Source organism: Xylocopa sonorina, chromosome 5, assembly GCF_050948175.1.
Source record: "Xylocopa sonorina isolate GNS202 chromosome 5, iyXylSono1_principal, whole genome shotgun sequence".
In the NCBI taxonomy this organism is placed as follows: domain Eukaryota; kingdom Metazoa; phylum Arthropoda; class Insecta; order Hymenoptera; family Apidae; genus Xylocopa; species Xylocopa sonorina.
In genome coordinates, this window is record NC_135197.1 from 9,262,533 (window position 1) to 9,289,591 (window position 27,059).

The following is a 27,059-nucleotide window of genomic DNA, read 5'->3' on the forward strand; positions in this document are numbered from 1 at the left end:
CCGAAGTTTCTTACGGCCGCTCGTAACTTATTCTCCCCGAGGAACGGTCGGGCACGTAGCCTTCAGCACGCGCTACGAGAAATTTCACGAGTTTCGCCGGAGGAGCCAAGAATCTACGATAGCGGGGAACGATCGTCGATGCCAGCGGTTCGCGTTCGATCCGATGCGTTTGGTGAATGGCTGCACCGCGAACAACCGAAGCGTCGATTTAACGAACAGGCGGAGAGGAAAATGGAGGGCGGAGTGACGGCGGTGGACCTTTAATTCCTATTCTCCGGTGGCTAGCGCACGATTCAAACGAAATCCAGCCAGGTAACACAGCGGGCTGAGCCCTCTCTCTCTCTCTCTCTCTTCGCGTGAATGTTTGAAACGATTCCGAGGCGGTACTCGTCGCAACGGGACGGAGCATCCTCCTCGAGGTCAGGCTTCCGTCGACCCTGCGCTCCGAAATGCCGTGTGCACGAGGGCCAACGGTACGCGCATAGATCCTCGGGTCACGTGTACACGGAACGCGTTTGTAGTTACTACCGCCGGGGCTGGAGCACGGTGGTTGCAAAGCTTTGAGCATTGGCTCGTAAAACGAGACCTAATGCGAGGTCTTCCCGCGGGACGTGTCAAAGTCACCGGGTGCCGTCGCTTCTCGTGACCTTTGCTTTCACGACAAAGGAGATACCGTGTGCACGCTGCCACGAGCGTTCACCTTCTTCCCTTGATTCTCTCTCCCGCTCTCTCCTCTCTCTCTCTCTCTCTCTTTCTCTATCTATGCACGCCTTCTTTTCCGACGACGATCACGAGTCGCGTCTCTCGTTGGAAAAGCGCGGGAACCGATAAACGTTTTCCACGTCGAAATCGCACCACCGATCGCGTCCTACGTGATACGCAGCTTCTCTACTTACAAGATGGAAGACGAAGACGGCGTGGTCTGGGTACATCGCACGAGAAATTTTTACCGGAACACACAGAACTGTCACTGACACATGAGACGAAGACACTCCGGTTCCGTGGACTATCCGGTAGGGGTGTGCGAACCCTCCAGGGCGTGGAAAATCGAGAACGGGGGCACGAGGGAGCGATCCTCCGTCGCGGCTAATCAACCCGTACTTCCGCAGGATCGGTGAACCGATCGGAGCACGGCCAGGCGTCCGACGGCTCGGCGTTCAACCTCCTTTGGCGATGCCTCGGGGGCAGAAGAAGCGGTCTTTCTCCCAGAAAATCCCTTCCTCCCTCTGTTCCTCGTACGTGTACCAGGTAACGTCGCGGAACGCTTCCGTTCCCCCTCGTCGTCTCGATAAATTACACTCCTCACTGGTCAACCGGTGGTCGTCGCCTCACTTCCGTGCTAGTTCGCACTGCGCTCGAACGACCCAAAGTTGGTACGCCGCTCGACTAATGCGCACGGTACCGAGCTGTACACCAACTTTTCCTCATCCAGTACACACGAAACGAACGCGCAACGAATTCCCACGAGACGATAGCCCGACTCCGCGCACTGTACGCATATACGAGTATCGTTTCACCGTGGTCACCAGGCGGCTAGATCGGTTGGGTCCGCTCCGAAAATTTCTACGACCTCCACAACCACTGTTCACTTGTGCCCACCGATCAACGCACTTATCGATACCGAGTACCTATCGCGCATTCCACGAGTCTCCATAATGATCGATGCGACGATCAATCCGGCGACAATCCGTTCGAGCCACACACGATCGTATATTCGAAGCAGTACGGGAGAACCAGCCACCGGGGTCCTCGAAACGTGGAGCCGATGCGGCCAGAGACTATCGCAGCTCGCCGCGATCTGCTCGTCCACGAGGAAGAACAACGAACACGCTCGATCCGCTTCCAGCGGCGTCGACGAAGAAACTAACCGAGCCAAGGGGACGAGAGAGCATCGCCCCCCACCACCACTGGCGCTCCAAGTAGTAGTACTCCCCACCGTTTCACCCGGTGATTCCCCTCTCGCGCCTAGTCATCCACCCCATCGCCTCCATCCACGGCAACCAACTCGCTTCTAGCCACTGCTCGCCCCTCTGGTACCCGTCCTTGCACCCGCTAACCCCTTCGGATCGGTTCATCCGTTCTCACTCGCACTCTCTCCCTCTCTCCCCCTCTCTCTTTCTTTCCCCTTCTGTTCCCCAACCTTCTCCTCTCTCCGATCCGACTCTGCTCCCTCCCTCCCTCGCGCTTTCGGCTTCCCTCTCTCATCCTCTGTCGGTTTCCAAAGGCCCCTCTCTTTCTCTCTTGCTCTCTCGTTCTCTCTCTTTCTCACCCTTCGCGTTCTCACTCTCTCCGTTTGCCCTCGCCGCTGAACTCTCAAGGTGGAGGCACTCGGCGACCGGAGGAGATGCGCCCTCTTGGTGTCTTCTCGTTCTCTGCCTCCTCGCTCGACGCTGTTCCTCCGTGTATGCACGACCGTGCGTGCGTGGACGACGCGGTGCATAGAGTGTGGTGCACTGCAGGCCGGGAAAGGTGAACCGTTAGGCGACGAGATCGGAGGGTGTTCTAATCGCGCTTGGAACGGTCGCTGTACACGTAAGACGCCCGACGCGGACGCTGTTTCGAACGATTACCTTCGGGGATGGTTTGATTGGCTGACAGGGGGTGTCACGGAGTGACGTTCCGGTGGACTCTTTGAGTAATGATCGAGGGAATCGATGCGCGTTGGTGATCGATGCCGTCGAGTACTATTTCGAGCGTTCAACGATCGGGACGGATTCGTCGGGGTAAATTCAACTCGTTATGGAGGATCGTTAAGGAGAGCCATCGAGAGATTTACCCGGCTGTCTCTTCTTGTTAGTTCATCCGACGGATACCTCGTCGACGGTGCCGTTTAATTCAATTCCCATCTTAATTCGCAAGAGATTGTTTTTCCTCGATGCAAGTGGCGGACGAAACGTGCAAATAACTCGAACCGTCTCTCACTCTGCCGACTCGTTGGTCCTCGTCCCGTCTCGATATCTAACTTCTAAAACAGGAATCGATCTCTTAAACGGCGCGACGGAATTTTCTCCCGTCGACTTTCCCACGGAGCGACGCGACGACATCGTGTTAAACAATAACGCGCCGCGATTACGTTAAATCCTCCACCCGTTCCTTTGTCACTTACCACCGCGTACTGATCCAGGTTAAGTCTGCTAAAGCGTCCGAGTGGAAGGCGGCGCTTGTAAAGCGTCTCGCGAAACCGCGCCGTCCACGTAACCGAGCGTGTATACACCCCCGGCTCCAGAAATACGCCGTGTCCCCCAAATTTATTCATCCGTATCTGTTGCGAACGGTGAAAACCGCCCCTGGACAAAAGAGCACCCCTATCTCGAGGTATCGCATAAACAACCGAGATCGCGATCCTCCTCGAGGATGTACAACCCCCACCGCCCGCAACCCCTCGCCCGCGTTTACGCGTCTTCGAAGCTGCAGCTCTCCAAGAAGACTACGAGCACGAGTTCACAAAAGAGAGACCCCCACCTCTCTCTTTCTCTCGACAGCGTAGGTTACTGCCCCCCCGCTAATCCCAAAAGTCCATAAATACTGAAAGGGAGTTTATTCTCCGAAGGGTCGTTTACAGGATCACAGTTGCACCCTGACACGGACCAGTGATGACGCTTTAATCCAGCGACGCTATGCGCGAACGAACAGAAGCCCCGGTGAATTTGCGAGTATCGTTTTTTCGTATACCATCGGCTCGTTGGAACCGTTGTCGCTTCTGGGGGGAGGGACGCAGATTTTTCGTTGCCAAATGCGCTCTACGAGTCGCTCGGTAAATGATGGCAACTATGTGAGAACAGGATGGCGAAAGTTCGCGATTACGAACGAACGTGTCCGTCTGTGTTGCGCGAACGATCAAAATTGTGTAGAACGGATCGGATAGGTGCGCTATGGAAAATAATAACGACCGACGTAAACACAGGCCAGCCATTGGACGTGGACAATGTTAACGCGTCTCTCAACGTTGCTCGCAGTCAGACATTAAAAGGACGAACGAGCAGGGGCGTTAGAAAGCCGTTTCTTTCCAAGATGCCTTACCGACAATTGTGTAATGCAAATGCCGTCATGTTCGCGATTACGTAAACCGTACGTAAAACATGATCCACGCGAACGATTACCAGCGGCTCACCCAGGAATACCAATAACGCGCCACGACTCCTTGGCACGTTTTACGGTTGATCTAAGGACAAATCGGCGCTCGTTACCATGAAATCGCACCAGCCGTATCACAATTTTCCGCTCTCTCCCCCCGGTTTTTGCGCAATCGAAACGGTTCACCAGATGCGAACGCAGCCCGCTGTGAACGCGGATCAACGTTATCCGCGAATCGCCAGAAACTCTCAACGACGGGAACTCGTACGCGTGTAGTTAGTTGAAACGCGACTCGCTTGGTCGACTTCGAATACCGCTGCTTACCCTGGGCGCATCAACGCGGGCACCATTGCCACCACCCCCCCGTCGTCGCGATCCCTCGACGAGTTTCCGCGCTGCGCACGCTTTCACACTTCACGGACCTACGACAATCGGCGTCGTCTAACTTCCACGGCGTTACAGCAGCTGCCTGGAACGGGATTTCGTGGACGCCCCTAAGAGAGGGGAGAGTAGGTGGACCGTTCTCGGGGTGAGGTTGCATTCTTCGTTAACCTCCGTAAACCGGCACCAGGTATCGACCATTTCACGGCTCGTTCCGATTCCGGGGGCTCGAGAACCGTGGAACGCGAGCGAAACTCGTCACGAAAGAAACAACGTCGGGATCGATTCGCTTTCCAACGCGTTTCCGTAATTAAAACGTGACTCGCGATCGTGCCGCGAAATCGTGCGCCCCGCCCGGTTTCGCACGATTTTACGACTTTCTCGATTTTACGGGGACGCGACGATCCGACGAATTCCTGACACGTCGAAGTTTCTCTCGCTCGATGCGACGCGGCTATTCAGATTCGAAGAAGCGACGACAACGCGTAAGGGTGGAAAGTTTGCGAGTTCCGCTTGCGGATCGCGTCCACGCGGATACACGAAGCGCAGAGCCAAGGGCCTTTAACGACTTTCCCGACCGGTGTCTTTTATGCGTGTTGCGTCATCGTTGTCGGGATAGAGTCGAACATCTGGCTGGGGAATTAAAGCTTACGCACAGGCTGATTCCACGAACCTGGTCTATATCACCACTCTACACCCTGTGTACACTGGCTGCAGAAACTACATCCACGCTACTGTGCTCGGTTTACGGTCTATATATTGACCAATCGAATCGGAGTCCATTCAATTTCATGTCGTTGAACACTGCTTATTGATTTTATGGGAGCACTTACAAGTACCTGTTGTGGCTGTCTCCGTAATTTTATCCTGCGCTCCGTAAATATATTTCAGCCAGCGGAGCCTATCTAAACGGGTGTAACGTACGGTAGTTGAACGTTCATTCTACATCGACGCGTACGAAATTAAACAATCCCCGACACGGAGCTGAAAACCGTTCAGAATTCCTTCATCCACCGGTTGGTTCTACCTTCTCTCGCGGTAGCCGGGACCCAGCTCTGGCTCCGGAATCGCCTTAAACCCGCACGCGTTTCGGGCACGGCAGGCATTACCGTGCCGCGACGCGTAATAACTTCATTCAAACCGTGTTTCCGTAACAACCCCGGCGATACCGTAACAGCGCACCTGCTCGTGGGAAAGAATTCCCTTTGTCCTGGAGCCAGGATCGAAACGGGTCGCCTGGCCGCGTTTCAGGCGGCGCGGCTTAACGCAACAGAACTTGTGGCGCGACGGTGACACGGCGAAAAACGATGGAAGAGTCCGCGGCAGATACGATCTAGCGGTGGGGCCGTATCGATTAAATATCGGCCCGATCGGGGCCGTCGCGCGACGGGCCGTTTTGTGTACGACGTACTCACGCTATTTTTCCACGCTCCGTCCGGCTGGTCCCGTGTCGTTGACGTGTGCCTGGAACAGAAAACGGGCCGGTCATTAACGCTGTATCGCCGCTGCATCCCACCGAGCGGACTATTTATACGACTCGAACGTACGCCGCGTTGTACACGCTGAGATCGGATCTCGAAACTCGTTCGCGGCCAGGCCTATGGTTCATTCGAACGCGTAAAACCCTCCCCTCGCCTATCTCTCTTAATCGTACTATTTATTTCGTTAGAATCCTGCCACGGACGTGCTCTATCGTCTCATTTGCGTTAACTGCTCGCATTAACCCGCGGCGCGAGGGATAATTCCTTGGCGCGGAACGCGCGCATAGTCGTCCTGGCGCACAGTCGACCTTGGTGTACAACAGGTGGAGGAGGCGAAAAGTGTCTCCGGCTCGGGTTGTTTATTTCTGACTCGCGTTTTTCGCGAGATCGCAAACCTCGCGGCTACGCGCGCCGGTCGTCGGCCATATCGCGATGGAGGGAACGCGTTGCGCTAGATTATCGTAGGGTTTTGCATTCGAGGGATTTCAGTAATCCGTTCTCTTTGTGTAATCCCATTATCGGCCGTTTTCCTCACGGTAACGCGGCCGCTTCTCCGCTGCCACGCTCTACTGCCAGGGGGATGATCTTTCAGGGAAGCGCGCGTTGCCCTCGTTGCGAGTCTGTAACCAATTCGGTCGACTTAATCGCGGGCACTCGATTTCACCGCGTTTCCCTCGAAAAAAAACCGAGGCGACGCGGTGCACGTGCAGCGTGGAGCGAACGATCGTCCCATTCAGAGTTCGAAACTTGCAGCGTACGATCGCCTGTAATAAATCGATACTGCCGCGCCGTCTGTCCGCGCGGATATTTCGAGGACGCGCGTTTATTTATCCGTCTCGTACAGTGGAATAACATTTTACATAAATCAGTGATTAATTCCGTGGAATCGGTGCCACGAGCCGCCCCATTGACCGTGCAAACACACGTACTCGTCTCTCGTACGCAGGATACGAACACGTGCGTACGAAAGCTAGCCTCCACGTGGTATCATCACCGATTCTGTCTTTCTCTCTCTCTCTCTGCCTCTGTACGCGAACTAACGGACGTATCCCGCCATAGCAATTGCGACACGTATCGAACGCGTTCGTTTCGCGTAGGTAACGTCTCACTCGACGTCGCGACGCGACAATGCCAGAGCGCAAACCGCGAAGGGGTAGTCGCGGCTTCGGAGCCGTGGCACATGTATTCGCGCGCACAGATGCATGCGCGATCCGTGAATGTGTGTTGGGACGCATAATGGAGCCGAGGGACCGGCGGCCCTTTCGGGGACCCTCCCTACGGGGCAACCAAGATCGACTCGAATCGAAAGGGAACCAGCCGAGAGCGGTCCAGGAGTGGTGCCAACTTAATGAGGGACCACCTAGCTCTAACTGTTTGTTTTTCGACGAGATCGGGCCCCGCACGAGAAAATACGTTGCCGCGATCCCGTTTATGGCCTTGTATCGCGAGCCCTATTGCCATAACTTCCGCGATTTGGGCGTGAAATTACACGCGGCGGAATCGACGCGAGAAACGCCGATAGTTCGATAAAAATTCGCTCCTATCCCATCCGTACTTCGTTTCTTATTCCTGCTCTTTCTTTTTACACGACCGTCCCTCGTTCTGTTCCCCTCTGTCCCTCTTTCTCACTCTCTCTCTCTCTCACTTTCGTTCGCACTCTTCCTCTCGAGGGGAACCCGATCGAACGCGGCACCGATCGGTTCGCCACGCGTTATCTGTTGTTCGCGATTCACGATTACCACTCTGGTTACTTATGCCTGGTAAAACGTATTCAGGGAATTATTTAAAAAAGGGGCAAACGGAGGGGAAAAGAATGCCTCGGATCGGGCGATGGTCGAGCGGGGTAAATGGTCGGGCTGGTTAGTCCCCCCAAGCCCTGTCGCAGATATACAATGCGAGAGCGTACCTGCGCACGTAGCTACGTACGGGCATACCTACATACATTAGTTCGACGGAACGCATCGTTTTCTGTAATTCGCGGCCATAAATTAATCCGGCCGCGTATTAACGGTGCGCAAATTACACGCGCGCCCGAGATATTTAATCCCGAAGACACGCTGTAATTATCGTGGGTCGCGCGCGACGCCTGATTTTTTTCATAAATGGATCCCCGGCTAACGCGATGTAACGCATTTATAACGGGCCTCGATGGTAGCCCGGGACACGGACCAGCCATGGAATTACCAGCTCCTAATGTCGTGTTTTTTTCAGCCACGCTCCTCCGCAGCAACCGGGGGACTTCGCACCCATCGCGTCGCACTTTCACCGTCCTTTCCTCCGGACCACTCCAAGGGGAAATTAGGCAGGAATCTCTGCTGCCTGCTCGTGTTCACCGCCTGCGTTTTTATGCGATCTTTTCCTCCTACCAATCTTTCTCCCCCCCCTCCCTAGTCCCCGTTCGTTAATCGATATTTTACGCTACTGCTTATTACCATACAACCCTCCGGTGTAACGACAATTTTTCCGTCTTATTACTAATAAAAATCCGATATCTAAGAGCGGATCATTTTTATTATAATTGTACGAATGGTAGACGGTAACGAAGGAGAGTGATAATAACACGGGAATGAAACTTAGTTAAGAGAGCGCAGATTTACGAGAGTATAAACTTTCGAGCAGCATACTGTTGCAGAGGGTTAACAACCCTTAATTACATATACGCTCCTTTTTGCTGGTATCTGCCAGATCTACACTAATGGTAGATTAAGATCGAATCCTGTACGGTTTAACGTAACATCTTCCGTTTCTTTTTCTCTTCTTAGTATTCTCCCCGCGATGTTTATCAATTGATAATACCTTAAACTATTCTCCATTATCCCCCTGCTGTTAATTACGAAGCACCGTGCGTGCGATAACCTCATCGCGCGTAATCGAGACGGGGATAGCGAATTCTCGAAAACTATGCACTTTGATTCCGATAGAGCGTGCAATTATACGCAATTATTACGCGGCTACGTCCTCGGAGCAAGGCATTTATTAGCGCAAATGGTGGTGCACGCCGCTTCCTCCAGCGGTGCATCCAGTCGAGGCCCCGCCGCGATGCATTCCACCAGACCAAGTATCGATTATACCGGCACGTTTCGTGCTAAAAACGACGAACAACCGTTCCTCCGCAAACAACGGACGTGGACATTCTCGAACGACAGAGGGTACGGTCCCGTCGAACCTTCCATCCGTATATTTTAATCCTCCTTACCATCAGATTTCGACTCGTTATTCCACCAGTCGAGCAAAGTTCCACGCTGAAGATCGAAATCTGGTTTTCAGTAGCGAAGTTACCCGACTTTGGCCAATTCGAGGCCACTTTACGAACCACTTCGAACCACTTGCTTAAAATATCCTCCCAAGTTTCGCGCGGATCAAAGGTTACGCTTGGATCAAGTTTTATTTAGGACATTCTCTTCGTTACTTACTCGTGTAATCGGAAAAGAATGCATCGGACACGGTAGCTTGTGTTGTTCGTCGCGGACAGAGCTCGCGAGGGAGCTCGACAGAAGTCGTCGAGTACTTTTGCGCGCGACGGGGTTGTGAAAAATGTCACCCCGCGGAACGTGTCGGCGTTCGGATGTATTTAACGGCTGACTGCTCGCGGCGAATTGATTAATCGAGATTGTTGATTCCGCGGATTTCAGGGTCCCCGCGTCGTCGAGGGATCGACGAACTCTTGGCGAAACGAGGAGAAGAGTCGTTCGGAGGGGAATAAACGCGACTCGGGGCGAAGACGTTAAGCGACGAGACGGTCGTGGCACCTTTCATCCAGCGCTTGGCCCAAGGACGATTTGTTCCTATTAGCGAGCCGGTGTTAATCGTCACGGCCATATAAACTCGCCCGCTAATGAGCCGACATATAATCCTCTCTCTCTCCCTCTCGCGTGGCAAACGAATCCCACAGGGACGAGACGAGACGGCGCGCGACTCCGTATTAATTCAAGGATCTCCGTGAGCCGCGGCATAAATCTCGATTCGACGAAAATTATTGCCCGCCGACTTGATAACGCTTTTATGCGACAAATTACGCGCTACCGTCGTAAAGCTACCGTTCTCTAGCCGAGCGACTCGATGAAAATGACAAACCGTTTTATTGCGGTGATTACTGCGATCTTTGGACCTTCCCGGCACTTTCGCCACGGCTACCCTGTCATCACGGGGCATAACTTTTGGATTTCCAGCATAGTTAATTGTCGGCGAGGCATTTCAGCCTTGGCGATATTTAAAGTACGATAGGATTGCGAACGTGTACCAGAGCGCGCAGACGGACCGCTCCGATCGATCGAATCGATTAATCACGAGAAAATTTCCCTGTAAAAGGCGGTAATTGCACCTGGACGCGCGATACTCCCGGCAAGTACAAGCTCTCGATTACACCTTCGACCACAATGTTGTACCCGCGGAGATTGCCTCGATTTATCGATCCCCGGCTCCGGCTTTGGGTCACGATCGATACGTTTCAGGGAAGAAGGACGCGTCGTTGACCGTTTCGATACTCGGCTGGCTCGCTCCTTCCAGCGGGGACATATTTTTATTCACCGTGTCCCTCCTCTATGCATCGGTGAAATCTTCCGCGAGACGATACATGAAATGTCACTTACTCGGGAACATTCACGGCTTCGTGCCCGGCTTCTCGCTCTCGCCAGCCACTCTCAGGCATTCCCCGTCCCTGTTCCACCGTTCTCCACGTCGAATCGACCGATCATGGGGCCTCTGGCGCTTCGCACGGGGGGACGCGTTAGGCCAGCAGCCACGGAGTTTGTTATTACAACGGTATTCGAGGCGTTCGCAACGCGCGTCGTGACGATTCCGAATAAGCGGCGCTGGATTTCCGACAGCGGCATCGTCGACGAGGCGAAAGTCGGCAAGTCGATCTTCCCCGCGAGCGAACGGTGAATAGCAACTAGCCGGTCGTTGATTATCGAGGGAGGTGAGAGAGAGAGAGAGAGAGAGAGAGAGAAAGGAAAAGGGTGACGCCGACAAAAGGCAGCTCGACGAAGGAAACGTTAACGAGGGTGACGCCAGGGCGGTTGCCAGTGTTTCCTAGGACGTCAGGATCCGCGTGCACGCGTTCGCTTACCAACCCGAATCAGCCCTCTTTGTGCGACGGGCGTATCGTGCATTTTTATTAAGCTTCAACCCCCGGAATAATCGAAACGAAATTCGAGATAGCCAAAGGTATTCCGTCGCCTCGCCGCCCCGTGTCCCCCCTCCCCTGTCAACCTTTTGACATCCGGTGACCTGTTCCAGGCCATATGCCGAGTTTCAATAATTTCCAATTAGTCTAAAAAGAATCAGCGCCGCGGCGGTCGAATGCTCGGCCGAATTTTAATTCGCGCCCCGCGCGAATCCTTTACTCTCCGGCTACACCCTTCTCTCGCTCGCTCTCCTCACCCTTCGTGCCACGCTCTTTGTGACACGAACTCCGCGTTCCAAACGAGCATCGGATAGCGGTAGCCGCGAACGAACCGGCTTTGTTGCAACTATTGACCGGCGAACGGCGAGAGCGCGCGTAGTTCTCTAGTTTGTTTCCGTGTAGATTGAACGCTGGTAGTCGCGTCATTCGTGGAACAAACACCGTTCACGTATTGTTTGATTGCCAACTGATGTTGTACGGCAATATTGACCGATATTATTATTGCGGGTAAGCAACGCGCGGAATGGGCAGGTGCAATATTGGGTCTGATAGGCTATACAGTAATATCTGTGTTGCTGTTCACGAGCAAATAGTTGTTGAACATAATCAACGTGCCTCAGAAACGCCGCATATGCAGATATAATATCGGACGACGCGTACCATGTGATTTCGCGGAAGGTATTCAAAGTCGAACATCGTCGTCGCGGACCGTGGCTACGAACAGAGGACAGATAACGAGTTCGACGATGTTCCAGGGGTAATCGTTCGACGATCAGTTCGCGAAGTACGCCTACTCTTCTCGCTGGTTCCGCGTTCGCCCTTACCTAATAATCGTCGGAGAATCGGTTTGATCGTGAACAGCGAACGCGCACGACGCGCGTACCGCCATCGATACGTCTACGGTCGGATCGCGCAGACACCGTGTTCGAGGTACTCGAGCGAGGTGCGCGCCGAAACGCGCGTTAGGGGGTGCTCCAGGGGGTGGACTTTAATAGAGCCGGATCCAGGGCGCAGAGGTGTGCTTTCGTAACACAGGCGCAGCAGCCGTGCAGCAGCGCAGCGCACAATAAACCGATGTGTATTCGAAGGGGCTTAACTAGACGAACTATTCCCGCGTAGTTTCTATTAGTAAATCATCCGCGCACTGCGTGGCATAGATAACGACCCCCGTAGCCGTGTTACAATGCCGTCGACGCGGAAACTTAATTAAGTATATATTAATTAAAATCCTCCACGCCGATGACGCACCTGGTACTATATCGTTCGTCGACACGGCGCGATTCACCCTGTGTCAACAATTCCGCCAGGTCCGCGTATCTCAGTCGCGTTAGTCTCTTGGCTCGCGATCGATTCGTAGAACAGTACGTTGGTTATTTCTTTATTGGCTCTCTCGAGAGGCTCCTTTGGATGTAAAACGTTCTATAGCTCGCCGCGATCGCAGGTTGGGACACGGAAAGAAAGAATGTCGTCCGTGGGTAACCAGGACGAGGGACGGTGGCTGTTTAAAGCCTGGCGACCGCGTTCGCTCCTTATCGCGTACACATTGTAAGTACGTACAGCTGATTCTCGTTTTGCATAAAATCGAGGCGACGCCGCGCGCTCCCTGGCTCCCCCGGCTCGGCTCGTACGCGCGTCTGCGTGCGCCCTTGTACGCGCGTACGGACGCAGAACGGGGCCCACACAAGTTCCGCTGGTTGCGCACGAATTTCTTTTTACGGCCAGTTACTGAAGACATTAAAGTCGAGCGGTGAGGGAGAGCAAAGGAGATTCGGACGGGCGGATGCCGTGGGGTCCCGCGGTCCTCCGCTAACAAGACGATCTTTAAAGGAGGAAAGCGTTTCCCCAATCACCGTTTAACATCTTTGTCTCGTACCCGCTCGCTTCTGAATATATTCATGAGAAACCGACGCCGCTATCGACCGCCGCCCGTCGAAACTTTCACAGGGCTAGACGCCCTCCTTTTCGAGCCGCGCGGCGCCGCGAAATTTTCAAAACTAACCGCGCGGTCCGATAACTTCGACCGGGCAAAGTCGAACGCCAGCCCAGCCGCCGTGGTTTCATCGATCACCGTTAGTTACACGGAGTGACGAAGGCTTCAAAGAGGGCTTATCGCTGGCCCTGGCGACAGTTTTAATCGATCGGTGAGTCAAACGCAACAATGACTTGTCTCGACGATACGAATGCTGTTGCTCCAGATATTTCTCCAGGATCGCTCTGTACACGGGCGAACCGCGGCTGAACGAGGATCGACGAGAACGTTTGTTTGTCAGGAATAATCAGCTCATCCGAGTTGGATGCTCGCGTTTCGTCCTTCGCGTTGAATTATAATTCGACTGTTCGTCATCATCCTCTAAGGGGTAGTTTTTAATTATTGCGCGGCTTGGAAGGTTTAGAGTTGGCAGAACTATAAATATTGAAACGGTTGCTACTTCTGTTTTTAGACAGACGTGTAAACTTTGCGGAGGAATATCGCGGGAGTACGAAAATAAGGGAGAGGATTGTGAAAAATTGGGAAGAATACGTTCCATTCGAAGTCTGCTAATGAATTTGTCAATAAGGTTTTAGCTGCTCGACAGATGCGCTGTTCGAAGTTAAAACAAAAGGAGCGTGTACACGGAGAAATCGACGGATAGGCAGAAAGTTGTTGCGTAAGCGTTTTTATATTAGCTGCTACGTTCAATATTAGTTAACGGCTTAAGATAATTTTGCTGAAATAAGCGAGGATTCGGGGAAAGCGGTCTCGAGGCGTGTTAAGACAGGTCAAACACACCGCCGTTGGATTATTACATCGAACTCGATTGCATTCGTACATCTAATCGTTGCTTATCGTCGTACTGATAATATTTGCTTAGATACGAGGCTACATGGGTGTGCGATGACAGCCATCGATAAAGTCGGCGTGCTTTTGTGTAGCGTCGATGCGCCAGCCACGACACCCTATCGTGCTTTCGCCTTTCCTGCTGTAATCTGCCAATATCGACGTCTCCGTGACCGAGGGATTTTTTCCTGAATGTTAAAAAACAGCAAGTTGAATGCCAGTTGAATCGCGGCTCTCGCGATGTTGAATTACCACGGATAATCTCGCGCAGCTGTTAAATTACATTATAGTCTATTCAATACTTTCCAGACCGTGTCGCAGTCATCGTTTTTCGAACGAATTCATCGTTCAGAACAGAAAGCTAGTAGATTATGGCCTCTGTACGGTTCCAGAAATCGCTGAATTACAATTATCGCGTGATTCATCAAATTCCAATCCTATTTAGGTCACGAAAACGTGATACAAGGACACGTATCTCGAATGCGAGCGTGTGTAGGCTCTCGATCGAACGAAATAAATGAATTTTAGCGGGGGAAGTTCGGCGATGGTCGTTTCCGATATCTCTCGAAAGTACAAAGATATTTTCCCTATCTCTTCGAGGTATTCTTATCCGCTTCTTCGAGCGACGTTTCCACTGCACCGCGATCGGTTCTCACTCGTGACAGCGCTGTCCCTCACAAATGGACGATAAAGTTTTATCAGGCTTGTTGTCGGCCTCAAAATGTGGACTGCTATTCCCAGACACACGTACAAACACGCACACCACGCCACGACTGGCAAGACCGCCGCTAACGCGTCGTCGTCGCTCGGCTGCATTATCTGTCTAGACTTCTCGCAGCCGACGTGCATACACGCGTGCGTACACGCTCTTCGAGGGTTATTCGAGCGTGGTTCGTTAACTTTGTCCGATTCTTTTCATTTCTCGCCCGTTGATAGTCGGATAAACGACTGAACGCGGGAACCGTTGAAAGGTTGACACACGCAGCTCGCGACTCGGTTGATACCTCCGCGAGTTTCCCGGTTGAAATTTTAAGGGAGCGCTCCATGGCGCGCATTAATATTACAGCCAGAAACGTAAAAAATTGAATTGCTAATGCTGTCGACGTATCCCCAAGCAGGATGATGTACGGGGAAGCTCTAATTTGATTCAGCCCGGTTGTAAATACATACGCGGGGCTCCTCCCTTCCGTGCCGCGCGGCGCAATGCTCTACGATTAACAATGCGCGGGCGGTAAATGAAGGCGCGCCCGTAACAAAATATCGCAGGAATTATTAAACGGGATACGTGGAAACATAATATTACCCCGGTTTCCGTCCCCGCCCGCCTACGTCCGCTTGAAATCATCGTAATTCGTGTCTTGGCTTTGTTTTAAAAATCGCCACGGTCTCGCGAAACACCCCGTCGCTATGTCACCCGTTTTATTCGCCACGAGCAAAACGTCGCACGGTGAAACGAACGTTCCCCGTTTCCATATTACAACGTTCCTTAACAAGGATGACTAATCGACTTCAAGTTAACCAGCGAATCGAAACGAGGTTCAACGATCCAACCTTCTCCCTCGCCTAGCACCGTGACCCTGTCAGCGACTCGAAGAAACCAATTACCCGATTCCAGCGTTATTGTTGAAAACGAGGGGGCCACGGTGTTACCCTCGCGCGGACGAAGGAAGGACCGCCGCTTTGTCGCGAGCAGGACGTCGGACGTCGCCAAAGTGGTCGCTGAGGGTTACTGTTACATCGCCGTGTCCGGTATTCTGGAATCAGGCGACGAATGCGGGACAGACGGACGCGTAAACGACGCGTTTCCGGTCTCCACGACCTGGACGCACGCGAGACGTACCCCGGATGCGACGAGAAAGAAGAACGAAGTGGGCGTGCCGGAGGATTCGCTCGAGAAACGTGAAATACGTGTCGTAAAACTTTAATTTCCCATCGTACGAGTTAATATTGTCTACGTACAGTGCTGACAAGATTGGTCTGGGAAAAACTCGGGTCGATTCATTTTCTTCTGTTTCAATGGCATCCGTAGCAGACGTTTGGGGGGTTTCAGCAGACGTTTCAACCCCTTGGCCCGGTCGTCGACGCCAGGAAACGGCCGGAAGCGACGAATCCCGCGGGGAGGTTCGCCAGTCGGATAAAAAACTAATCGTGGCATCGTTCGAGGTGGCTGGCAAAGACAAGGTTCACGCGCTCGCGTGAACACGGCCTGTATCGGCAGATGCAGATACCGGCTGGCCTCACTGCTGGCTGTACAGGGCCGAGCACAACGGAAGAATAAGGTAGGCGTGTCTAAGCGACGTTAGAGGTGCGTTACACTGTGCGTAAGCGCGACAAAGAGAGGATACACCGGGTATATACCTATAAGCAGGCTTATTACGCGACGCCCGGGGCAGCAAACACGCCGAATAATGGCCGTGGGTTTGCAATAGAGCGCGGAACGGTCGAGCCACGGGAGGGGTAGTATCGTATTAAATTATAATAATTCCAGCGCGAAATTATTAGAGCAGCCGCCGAGGGGATAAGAAGAGAGAAAGAGAGAGAGAGAGAAGAAGGTGTAAAGGGCTGCACCCTACATCTTTCTCTCGTGTTGGTTACGCGTTTGGTACGCGCGACCACCGCCTATACAATCGGCGACGTTCAGCCTTATCTGGCCACCCTGACACGTCCGGTCCCGCGTGCACGAAACCCGGCAGGGGGTGCATCCGCGACATTTGTTAACAAATATTTCACCTCGTAACACGATATACAATCTGGCGGCGTAATAACATCGTTCGACGCGGGAATAATAGCGGAATGCAGGGGACGTCGAGCGTGGAAAGCGGGACGAACCAAGGTAGCCGGAGGCGATCGTGGTCTCGTAGACGAGAACGAACTGCGGGGATAATAATTGCGCGAGAAGAAACGTCGAACGAGTTCGAGACGCCGTGGAGATCGCGTGTCGACGGAGGATCGCTCGAAAACTGTACACAGACCGAATAACTGCGCACTCGTTGCAGCTTTACTCGCCTTGTTCCCCCATTTTTAAGTGGATCCGCGCGTATCGACACACATCGCTCCTTTCCCGCAGTCGTTCCTTTCCCCCGTCGAGTTTACCCAAGAGCTCTGTCTTGTAGCGGGAAAGGGTGAAACTCTGCGCGGAGCAAGGAGCGAGGAAAGCAGAAGTTCGCTGGGAACGAGGTCGAGGAACTCTCTCGCGGAAAACGGAACAGGTACAGGAGATAAAACGCGCTAGGAAATTCTCAAAGCGCTCGCCCACTCGATTTGGATGCGCCCTTCCTTCCCGCCGTTCCACTCGGATTCGCCAGCCGGAACCCGGCTGCGGGAGGAGAACAAAGAATTCGCCTAGCTAAAAAGGAGCCGGTGGAAGTTATCAGGAACGGGCATAGACGCGTCGTGCCGGAGGATTTATCGTCGATCCCTCGCGTCCCTATCTCCTCGCAACATACTTTCGTTATCGTTCGACCTGAGGAAACCCTCCGCTCCGTTCCTGGGACAGCTCGCCAACCCTCGCGAGCCGTATGGAGCGCATAATTATTACATCGTGCCCGCACGACGTGCCCGTTGGTAATATTCATTAAGCCGATCCGTCAGAACGCTTACGCCAATCCCAACTCCCTTACATTTCCGACGTCTCCTCGACATCGCGAAAATTGGAAAAGTGGAAATGTAACCGAGAAATCTATAATTCATTCTATACGCTGAAACGGCACCTGCTAAATATACTTGGGTAATTAATCTAAATTCTCCTCGCTATTTCGATCGTATCCCTTTTGGCTAATTTTTGTTCGTTAGCTTTCATACTTTAATAAGGGATATCTTTCGATGGTTGATTTCTTTCGTTCTTTAAATATATAATAATGTTTGCACTATTAAGGAATTAAAACCGAAAAATTTTCAACTATAAATAAGTAGTATAACGGATCGTAATCAAGGGAAGACGCGAATGTTGGGCCATAATTCAATTCAGAATTCAAATTAGATCGTTAATTACCCTCGATTACATACGGATATTTTCGTGCGCTACCTACACGTTCGCTGAAATCGCGCAGAAGAGGCTGGATCGTAATCGAGTATCGAAATTATGTTAAATCATACAGCACGTAGGCACGGAGCGTGTAATGAATAATAATAGGCCGCCGGCTCGATCTAACTACCGATCGTGCCTCCATGTGAATCGCGGCACGACCAAAGTGGAATCGTCGAGTTTGCATTTTTCAGGGTGCTTCGACGTTTACGCGTTACCGATTAAGTCGAAGAAACGCCATTGTTCGACTTCGAACTTTGCCAATTGTATTATTCTTTGGTCCCGTTGCTGCATTCGACCGTTAATTAATTAACGGAGTTCGCTCGAAGCGCCTCCGCTGAAGCAAACATCGCGCGACAACTTCGATACTATTTTAAAGGACGATACACGCGGACCTCGTGCATGTATGCAAAGGATAGCATTTATTTTTACACAATTAGAGCACGGTATAAAAATTTCACACTTTCTCGAGGCCAGTCCGGTTCTTTTCCCGTTCCTTTTTATAGCTAAATGGTAAACAAGACGAAAGAGAAGAGAACGCGCTGCTCGGAATCGTCGGGACGAGAATAAGACGACACGGTTATTAAATTCGAGAGTTTCTTTTATAAATATGCTCGACGCTTATTACCGAAGTCCAGCGTTGGAATGGAAATTATCAAGACGGCAGTGAGTGCGCCGATAGAATTCCGCGGCACGTTCCCCCGTTTATTTCGAGATTTCAAGCAGTCGCCTCGGGAAGAACATGCTTCACGCGCTATAAAACTAATTGTCGCCCAGCTGTTGTATACTCTTGCTGATTTTACCAAGTACTTTGGAGTTTCCGTCGTGTACGAATGAAACGTCAACGATCTTGCGTGCGATTTTATCGATGAAGCGATCCGTCTGAAATCAATTAACGCAGAGAAATTCGTCGATCTTTTTCAGTTTTTAATTCCCTCGTGGAATGCAACCACGGTATTTTATCAGCGACCATAAGGAGCTGGAACGAATGAACGAGCATTTTTAGGCGCGCACACGGTACACCACCCTTCGCTTCCTCTTTTCCAGAATTTGTTTCTAGGCGCAAAGTGCTCGAGCGCCGCGTACACTCGCCAGTCCTAAAAATTTAATTTGTCCTAAGCGTTACGAGCATACGCGGTGCCCGGGTATTTCGGGGCGACTCTTTTTGCCCGCGCCGCAAGCGTCGCGGCCGCAACACGGAATAAGAAATTCGCGAAACGAGCCAGTTCCTTCCTGGCAAACGCACGCTCCGCGAATGCTTGGACGTAATGAAACGCATATTTCCGCTGCTGCTCGTTAGTTCCGTCGCCGCGATTAATAAAACATTGTCCGTTGGTTTCGTCGTAAAAGGACCTCGTTCGTGGTTTCAACCCCGTGGCCGGTAGGAGTTCGATGCGAACGCTGCGGCCGCTGAACGACCCCCCGAACCGTGAGAAGGCAAAAAAATAAACTCGTTAAACTCGGAATGCGCAGAGCACAGCAGGCACGGAATCGCGCGATTATCGACGCTGCGTTTCCACGTGACGCTTCGAGGAAAACAAAAAAAAAGTGAAACAAGAATCTCGACGATACACAAGGGCGGCGGGAGGGTCGTAGGCGAGGCGAGACACGCGGAACTCGAGGGCTCCCGGATGGTATCGTGCTCCCTAATGACCAGAAAATATTACCAAGGAAGGAGAGAGAGAAGAGGGCCCCGGTAGCACGGCCCCGCAACTTACAGATTGAAATCCACCCTTCGGCTCCTTTGTTCTCATTGTTATCGTCGCTGGTAGCACGCCACGAAGCCGGCCAGCGGCCGTCTCGGCCGCTGGTTATTAATGCAGCGCGCTACGGTCTACCCGGGCAACTTTGAAAAATGGCCGTTCCGCGATGATTCAGAGTATTGCGCGGACTAGGCGATATCGTGTCGACGGACGCACGCTTCGGAGGAAATATTCAGGGAAACAGGTGGCGGGGTTCACATCGAGGCGTCCGACAGGAGACCCCTTGCGCGACGCTGCCCCGACCTTTCCGCGACCCCATCCTCCACGATCTAACGATCCTATATTCCCCTTCTCTATCTCTCTCTCTCTCTCACTCTCATCCTCGCAGACACTGTGTCCAGTGGTTTCGATCAATGGCACGACTGACGATCAACGGAGAAAAAGGATGGCTGATCGATTAAGATCGATCATTGTTAGAACGCAACGTGTTTAACGCTGCGCGTACATTCGCGGGGGGATGAAATGAATTTTCCAACTAGCTCGCATCAACGTTGGAATATTATTTGCAGAACGGTCGATGCCTTCGTGAAAACGGTATTCAAAGGGTAAACTAGAATATTAATCCAGTTCACCGGCGCTACCGTGTTCTTTCATTTTCCCGGCGCACAATACCGAGCCGAGCCGTCCCGTTCCCCGCTGGCGACCGCATGAAAGAGAGTGGAACTTCTAATTCACGAACGCTCCGTCGAAAACGGTCCAGTGATTCCAATCACAATCCCCCGGTGCAACGGCGAAATTCTGTCGTCGATCATAGCCGAATGCGCGGCGCCGCCGATCCGCGACGCACAAAAGGAGCCACGCCGGTTTTCTATAGGCACTCCGCCGTAGACGGGAGGCGGATTTTTTCAGAAAACCGCCGCGGCACGCGCGGCACCGCCGTCGCACGCTCGCAGTTCCCGTGCGTCGCAGCCGTCTTTCCAAAATCAATACCAGCCCAACGGATTGTTATTTATACCCGGCAAGGAGATACGGTATTCCGTTTGAAGTCTTCCTCTCTTGGCATTATCCTCCGAGAGCGGTTAACGGGGCTGTAGCGCGGATAGATAAGGGAAGGAACGCGCGCGGAAAACGGGGACCAGCCGAGGGGGTCGGATAGAGGACGGATTACAAGAAGCGGCTCGGGTGCGCCTCTAAGCACGGTAATGCGAGGCGCGCGGGGGACCAGGGCTCTTTGATAAATGCGAAATGTACCATTCCAGTTTGTTATGGTCCCCGCAATCCACTATTTACGGGGTTTTCTTTGAACTTCCGGGGGGTGAACGCGGCGGCTGGCGACGCGCGCGCGAGCCCAGTGGTCGGGGTAAACGATGCGGTTGCCACCCCGGCGCTCGACTCAAGACAAAGGGAAAAAGTAACGGTGGGCTAATACGACGAAATACTGTCCGTTCCTGGATTTGTCCCACGGTGCTAACCGGTAATCCTTGATAAACTTCTCTAGCGAGGTGTAGCTCTTGAGCAACCTTAACGCGAGCCTCGTTCGTAAAATTTGCTAATCTACGGGACTCGAACGATATTTTTTTTTTTATCGTTCAAGCGATTTCCTTTGACTTCTCCCTCGACGCATAATCGTAGGAATACCGCGGTACTGTTTCGCTTTCACGTGCTAGAAAGTGGCAGTTGCGTTAAGCGAGCAATCATAAGAGGAAACGGCGAACGCTAAACACAGCGGTTAAACCCTGGTTCGGTGAACAAGCAAAGGCACTTTTCAGAATGACAGCGAACAGGCGGAGATAAAGTCGCGGCGACAAGCGCACGAGTACGCGAAGGAATGAGTTCGCTTGTCAACAACGACGATACTTCGCTGGCCACCGGTCGAAATGATCAAATAATCGGCAGACGGTATCTTCATAACCGTGGGTCACGCGACGATCTTGATTCAATTATAAAATGAACTTTTCCGAGAATTCCTTCTCCTCTTGCTTTCGCTGTTACTTTCGTTAATAATTAATAACCATTTCTCGCGTGCACGAACACGCATACGCGGACCGAGAGGTATCTACACGAATGTGCAAGAAAAATCTGTCCATTTTTCATTTGTACATTTATCTTTTAACTGCAGAAAATACGTTCATTCCTGATCTATTATTTAAGTTTCGAATCGGATCATCCGGATGAAAGTAACTCGATGATCCTGTAATTTAATCGACAAATTTTATCTTACTCGACGATCCATTCCCTTAATTTTTCATAATCCCTAGGAGATAACTATTTTACGCTATTAACGTAATAATAAAGGAATTCAATTTGTCTTCTCCATTTCTACAATCGTTTCGTCAATCAGTGTCTCGGCTAGCAGGTTAATCGCACAAATTCTGATCACAGTAGAAACGCTTCCTGGCAAAATGGACGCGGAGCTCGCGAAATCCGACCAATTCCACGGCAGGAAAGAAGCGTTTCCCAGTTTGGAATATTCGCGGGCGGGGAGCGTTCGCTGGGAGTATCAATTACCCCCTTGGAAAGGTAAAGAAAAAAAAAAGAAAAAGCAGGTGGAAGTCGCGAGTGTGGTGAAAAGAAAATTCCCCGATGGAACGTTGCCCGGCAATGGGGCTCGAACGAGGAGCGCGGCGACGCGCGACCGAGAAAATGAATTTCGAAATTCCGCCGGCGCCGGCGTGGCGCACGGTTGAATGAAATTTATAAAACCCCGGGCGCGACGGGGTCGAAGAAAACGCGCCCTTAGCCGAGCGATTCGATTACTCGCGGCAGCGCGGCAGCCATCGACGAAGAAAGAGCCTCGAATGGAATCGGGTTATCTGGCGCGCGGTTTTTCGACGCGCTGTAATTAATATCGGTGGTGGTGGTGGGCTTAAAACGCGAACCGGGACACGACGGGGTTGACTCGCGTTCACGCGTGGCACCGTGGCGAGGAGGGGGTTCGAGCGCGTGGTTTCGTGTTCCTTGAAAAGTGTGACGAAACGAGCGTGAAGCTCGGTGAAAAGCTAGGCAACGATAATCGGATGGCGGGTGACGTCGAGGGCGAGCGCGCCTGCTTTTTCCCTTAGATTACGCCACCGCAAGCGACGCGACCCTTTGCCGTGCTCCGCGCGCGCGTTATTATTTCGTTTCGCTCTGACAACGCGCGTTATACCTCGCTCGAGGTGTACGCGCGCATCTACCCCTTCGCGTCCCAGCAGAGTCGGTTGAAACGGGGTTAAAGAGAGCCGGACCTTTCGATCTTGCCGCTCCAATTTATCTCTGCTTGAATATTTCTCAATTAACGAGAAGCAATCGAGGCTCGCCCGGTTATCCGTCGCGGGGGAAAAGCCCGGGCATTTAACCGGAGCCCCCTTTAATTTCCGCGCGGCGAATGCGAGGACGGTGTCGATACATCGGTTTGAATTCAGCATTCAATTAAAAAAGAGAGACCGACGCGCGACTTATTGCGACGAGTGCGCGTCGTTTTTTAATTGGAGACCCTTTCGAACGGTATAAAGCGGAAGGAGGGAAACACCTGACGCGGGTGGGTCCGCCGCCCAGCGGACGGAAGCATCCCCGGGGCGCTCATTAACAGATTGAAAGGGAAATGATATGTGCGCCTAGATGTTTTACATCGCTGAATTCCGCCAGCTTTTTCCGGAACCCCTGGCTCGAATCGGGGCCGGCGCTAACCGCGGCACAGAGAACGCGTTACGTACGCGCACACCCATACCAGGGCCTGTAGTAACGCGCGGCACGAGAGCCCGTGTTTTTCTCGCCGTGAGAGACCGCGCGCGGCAAGTTATTACGAGGGTGCACACGAGGACCCTGCCTGAGGATCCTTTAGAAAAGTCCCAGGGTTAACAACAAAAATAAAATATCACCCCCTTTTAAAAATGCACCTCCGGCACCATCGCACGGACGTAACGCCGGAACGGCTCGTTAACTGATAACGCGCCCCGTCTCTGCTTTCCTCTCTCGCTTACTCATTTTCACCCTCTGACCCGCCCCCGTCTATCTCTCGCCCGTTCCGCTTCCTGTCTCTCTTCCATAACCGAGGCGAGGCTTGTTTACATGGCCCGTGTTTGCGAGCCACGTTGATCTAGATTGGCGGAAAAAAAGGTTCGAGGAAGGGGGGTGGTTGCACCGTGGGGGGTGGATACGGTGGAACAAGCGGGGCGAGCAATTAATACGATTGAGATTGAGCTTACCTCGGCGCGAAACTAGCGTTTCGATCGCGGGCCAACGTCCGATGTTATTATATTTCAGGGGGTGGAAAAATCGGCGGGGCACGCGAACGACCGGAACGCGCGCGCCCTACCCCCGACGGAGATAGCGAACGTTCGCAAATAACCGTGCGCACTTCCAGGTAATATTGCCTGGGTATTATTTGACGTTCGATAAATGAAAAATCCGGCGTGGCTTGTTTGAACGGAGATGATATACGTGTTGACTGGCGTTAATGTGAACTGCGTGCGCGAAAACACCGCGTGTCGAAGTCAACGCACGTCGCAACTTCTGCACCGTCAGCTGCTACGAAATTTCACTTACACTCGGCTGTTTCGCGATTAATACGCCTTTGCTTAGTCGATGGGCGACTCGCGGAATGAATCAGATAAGAATCGGGTTACTCTGAGCAAACGCAGGGTTAGTGGAGCAGAGGTTAGCGCGGAAGTCAGCATCGGGGAGAGTCGAGTCTGGTGTAGCAAGGGTTCAGCTCGAACGTAGTAACTTCACGTGGAAATACTACGAACCGAGTCGTACTATACGACCTGTTCCCGGTAATGTTCCTGGCACGATGAAAAAATATGGTCGAAAGAAACGATGGACGCGGTGTAATTAATACGAGGAAGGCGAAGCGGGAGCAGGAACAGTTAGGACCGACCTATCCTCGATACTCGTCTAATTAACTAATCGTGCCAGGGATCTTATCGATCTAATCCCGCATGCGACAGTTAGCAAGCCGAGCAAGGGGTATCTCGCCGTGGAATCGGAACGTGTCCACGGTTGTGGACGGTTCGCCGCCCGATTCTTTTAGGTGTCCGCCTTAAACCTCGAGAACCCGTTATTAAAACTTCGATGCGATCGACGTTCGTCTAGTTTCCGCGCCAGCGAACAGACAAGTGGTCGTTCCGTCTAAACGTCCAGTAAACGGAAAATGTGATCAGAGTTCATTGGGTCCCGCGAGTCGAACGTATCACGCTGTAATTAAGATAGCAGAAATGGTAACGTAACGATTACCGCTTATGTCACATACGTAACCCGCATAATTATAAATTTATTCGCTCCTCTCTATCGACGATAAGGCATTGTCTCGCAAGCGTTACCAGCTGTCCCCATTTCTAATCCGTTCGTCGCAATCATCGCGCGCTCGTCGCTGGTACCGTCGATTTCCGGTTCGCACAATTTCTCTCGCGGGCTCTTATCGCGAGTTCGAGAGGCGTCGGACGATCTCGCAACTCGCGTAGCGCCATCGGGAACGATAAGGTGCGATTATTGCGAAAAGTACGAGGCGGTTGATAACCTCGCGGGTTAAATATTAAAAGTCGCATGAATAAACGCGATGGCGGTCGTATCTCAGCGGCCTAGCCTGCCGGGCGCGACATACATATTCATGTCTCTTTGCTTTTACCAGCCGCTGCTTCGCCCGGTCTCTACCGCGTATTTACGCGGCGCTGGCGAAGACGATCGACGGAGGTGTTGCGCTCCCGTATGCTCGTGAAAACACTCGCGAACCACCCCGGAAATTTACCCCGTATCCGCGATGAAATTTTACGTCCCCGAGTCACGTTGCGCGTAGGTGATACGTACGACGTCGGTTATGCGAACGTGCGCGCTCGACGAATGAACGTAGACCTTGTTCACCGCCCCGTTCGGTTGCTCTCGATCCCTGGAAAATGTCTCAAAACTCGACAGCTGGCTTCCAACCGCGCAATAATTTCCCGCCTCCCTTCTGTGCACGCCTCGACTGACTCGAGGGATCGATAAGGGAAACAAATGTCGAAAGAAATTAGGCGGTCGTGTCCTGGGCATGTTCGCCAGTCACGCCACGCAAGTAGCCAGCGCGAGCTAATTTGAATCTACATATCCAGAACGAGGATTTTGTTCCACTTTGCTAATCCGGAAATCACGCGGAGTGGAATAAACGTCGAGCCGGGCGCGCGTCGAGTTTTAATTTCGTCGACGATCACCCCGCGAAGTGGTAGCGAGAAGTTAGCGTAACTTTCGGCGGATCGTTATCCAACCTACTGTTGCGGCTGCCTGCTGCCAGAAAACCACCGTCATCCGATAAACGATCGTTTCGATCGCGACCCAGAGGAGCCCTGCGTGTCGTCGTGCGACGCATGTAAGACCGTGGATGACGAAGCAATCTTCGCATGGACAAACGACCGTAATCATTGTCAAAAGCGTAACAGAGAGGCTACGAGAGCGGAACGGTTGTTTCGTTCGTCGGGGAAGATGGAGTGCCAGAGCGGAGACACGATGCAACGCCGGCTGGGGAGGAGAGACGCCGATAACGACGTCGTTACGTACGCACAGGCGTGACGACTGATTAGAATCGGCTGTACGTTCTTGCCCGGCGTTACTAATCGCGGGTCAACGATGTTACCTGTTACGATACGGCTTGTTCCGGCTTTAACTCGGTCCTGGCAATAATTCCCGTCGTTCGGGAAACGTATCGCGACGCGTCCAATTGTTCGACGAGCGTCCCGTTAATTCCGTCTTGTCGATCTCGCGCAGACTTCCGTGCCATTTTTTTTTGTTCTTTTGGCTCCTGGCCTGGGGGTTAACAACGAGAGATAACTGGTCGACGGAATTGTCGCCGCGATAATATCCCCCAAGTAATGGAAAGTAGGAGATCCCGATGGCGACTCGGTCAGAGATCGAACTCCACGGAAAACGCGGAATGTTTGTCGATGGAAATTGCTGCTGTTTCATCCCCTCTCGCGAGACGTTCTTAAGTAAATTAATCCCGCAAGGGTCACTTGGGCGACGTACAATGTGTAACGATGATTCGCCTCCCAGTTGCGCAACGACGTTACAATAGAATAAGAGATTACTATTAGCGCGGCTTCATTGTGTACCCAATGATAAGTTTATACATCGTCGACGATATCTGCGTTCCTCGGCAATTGAGGATCCTCTCGATGACGTTGCTCGTGTGTTCTTAACGATATCTTTTGTTCCTTTCCCTCGGGTGATCCTACGAAGTACGGAAATGGGTGTTATCCAGTTGACACAGATGGATCGTTAAATATATTTAGCGAAGTATTCACACGACTTCGGCTTTGGACAAATAATTGCCCAACAGGACCGACTATTGGTTGCTACTCTTCCAGAAACTCGATGCTTTTTCCGTGGAAATTCACGCTTCCCTCGTTAAACGCGCAATTTAGAAATGAAAACTTGCGCCGGAAGTACAGTATCGGGACGCGAGTTCTATCGAGGCTGGCGAACGGTCTACCAGGGTGAAAAC

General features: G+C 52.3%; 1 protein-coding gene across 6 annotated transcripts in view; it reads right to left on the bottom strand.

Annotated features, from left to right (window-relative positions):
- Positions 1–27,059, bottom strand: part of LOC143423956 (latrophilin Cirl) — a 344,006-nt gene that overhangs the window by 272,794 nt on the left and 44,153 nt on the right. For 5 of the 6 annotated variants that reach the window (XM_076895662.1, XM_076895663.1, XM_076895658.1 and 2 more), the window contains exon 1: positions 897–1,668. The gene's annotated coding sequence lies outside the window, so the exon portion shown is untranslated. Of the gene's footprint in view, positions 1–896; positions 1,669–5,870; positions 5,920–27,059 lie in introns of those variants that run through there. The other variant, XM_076895660.1, reaches the window with a different exon arrangement.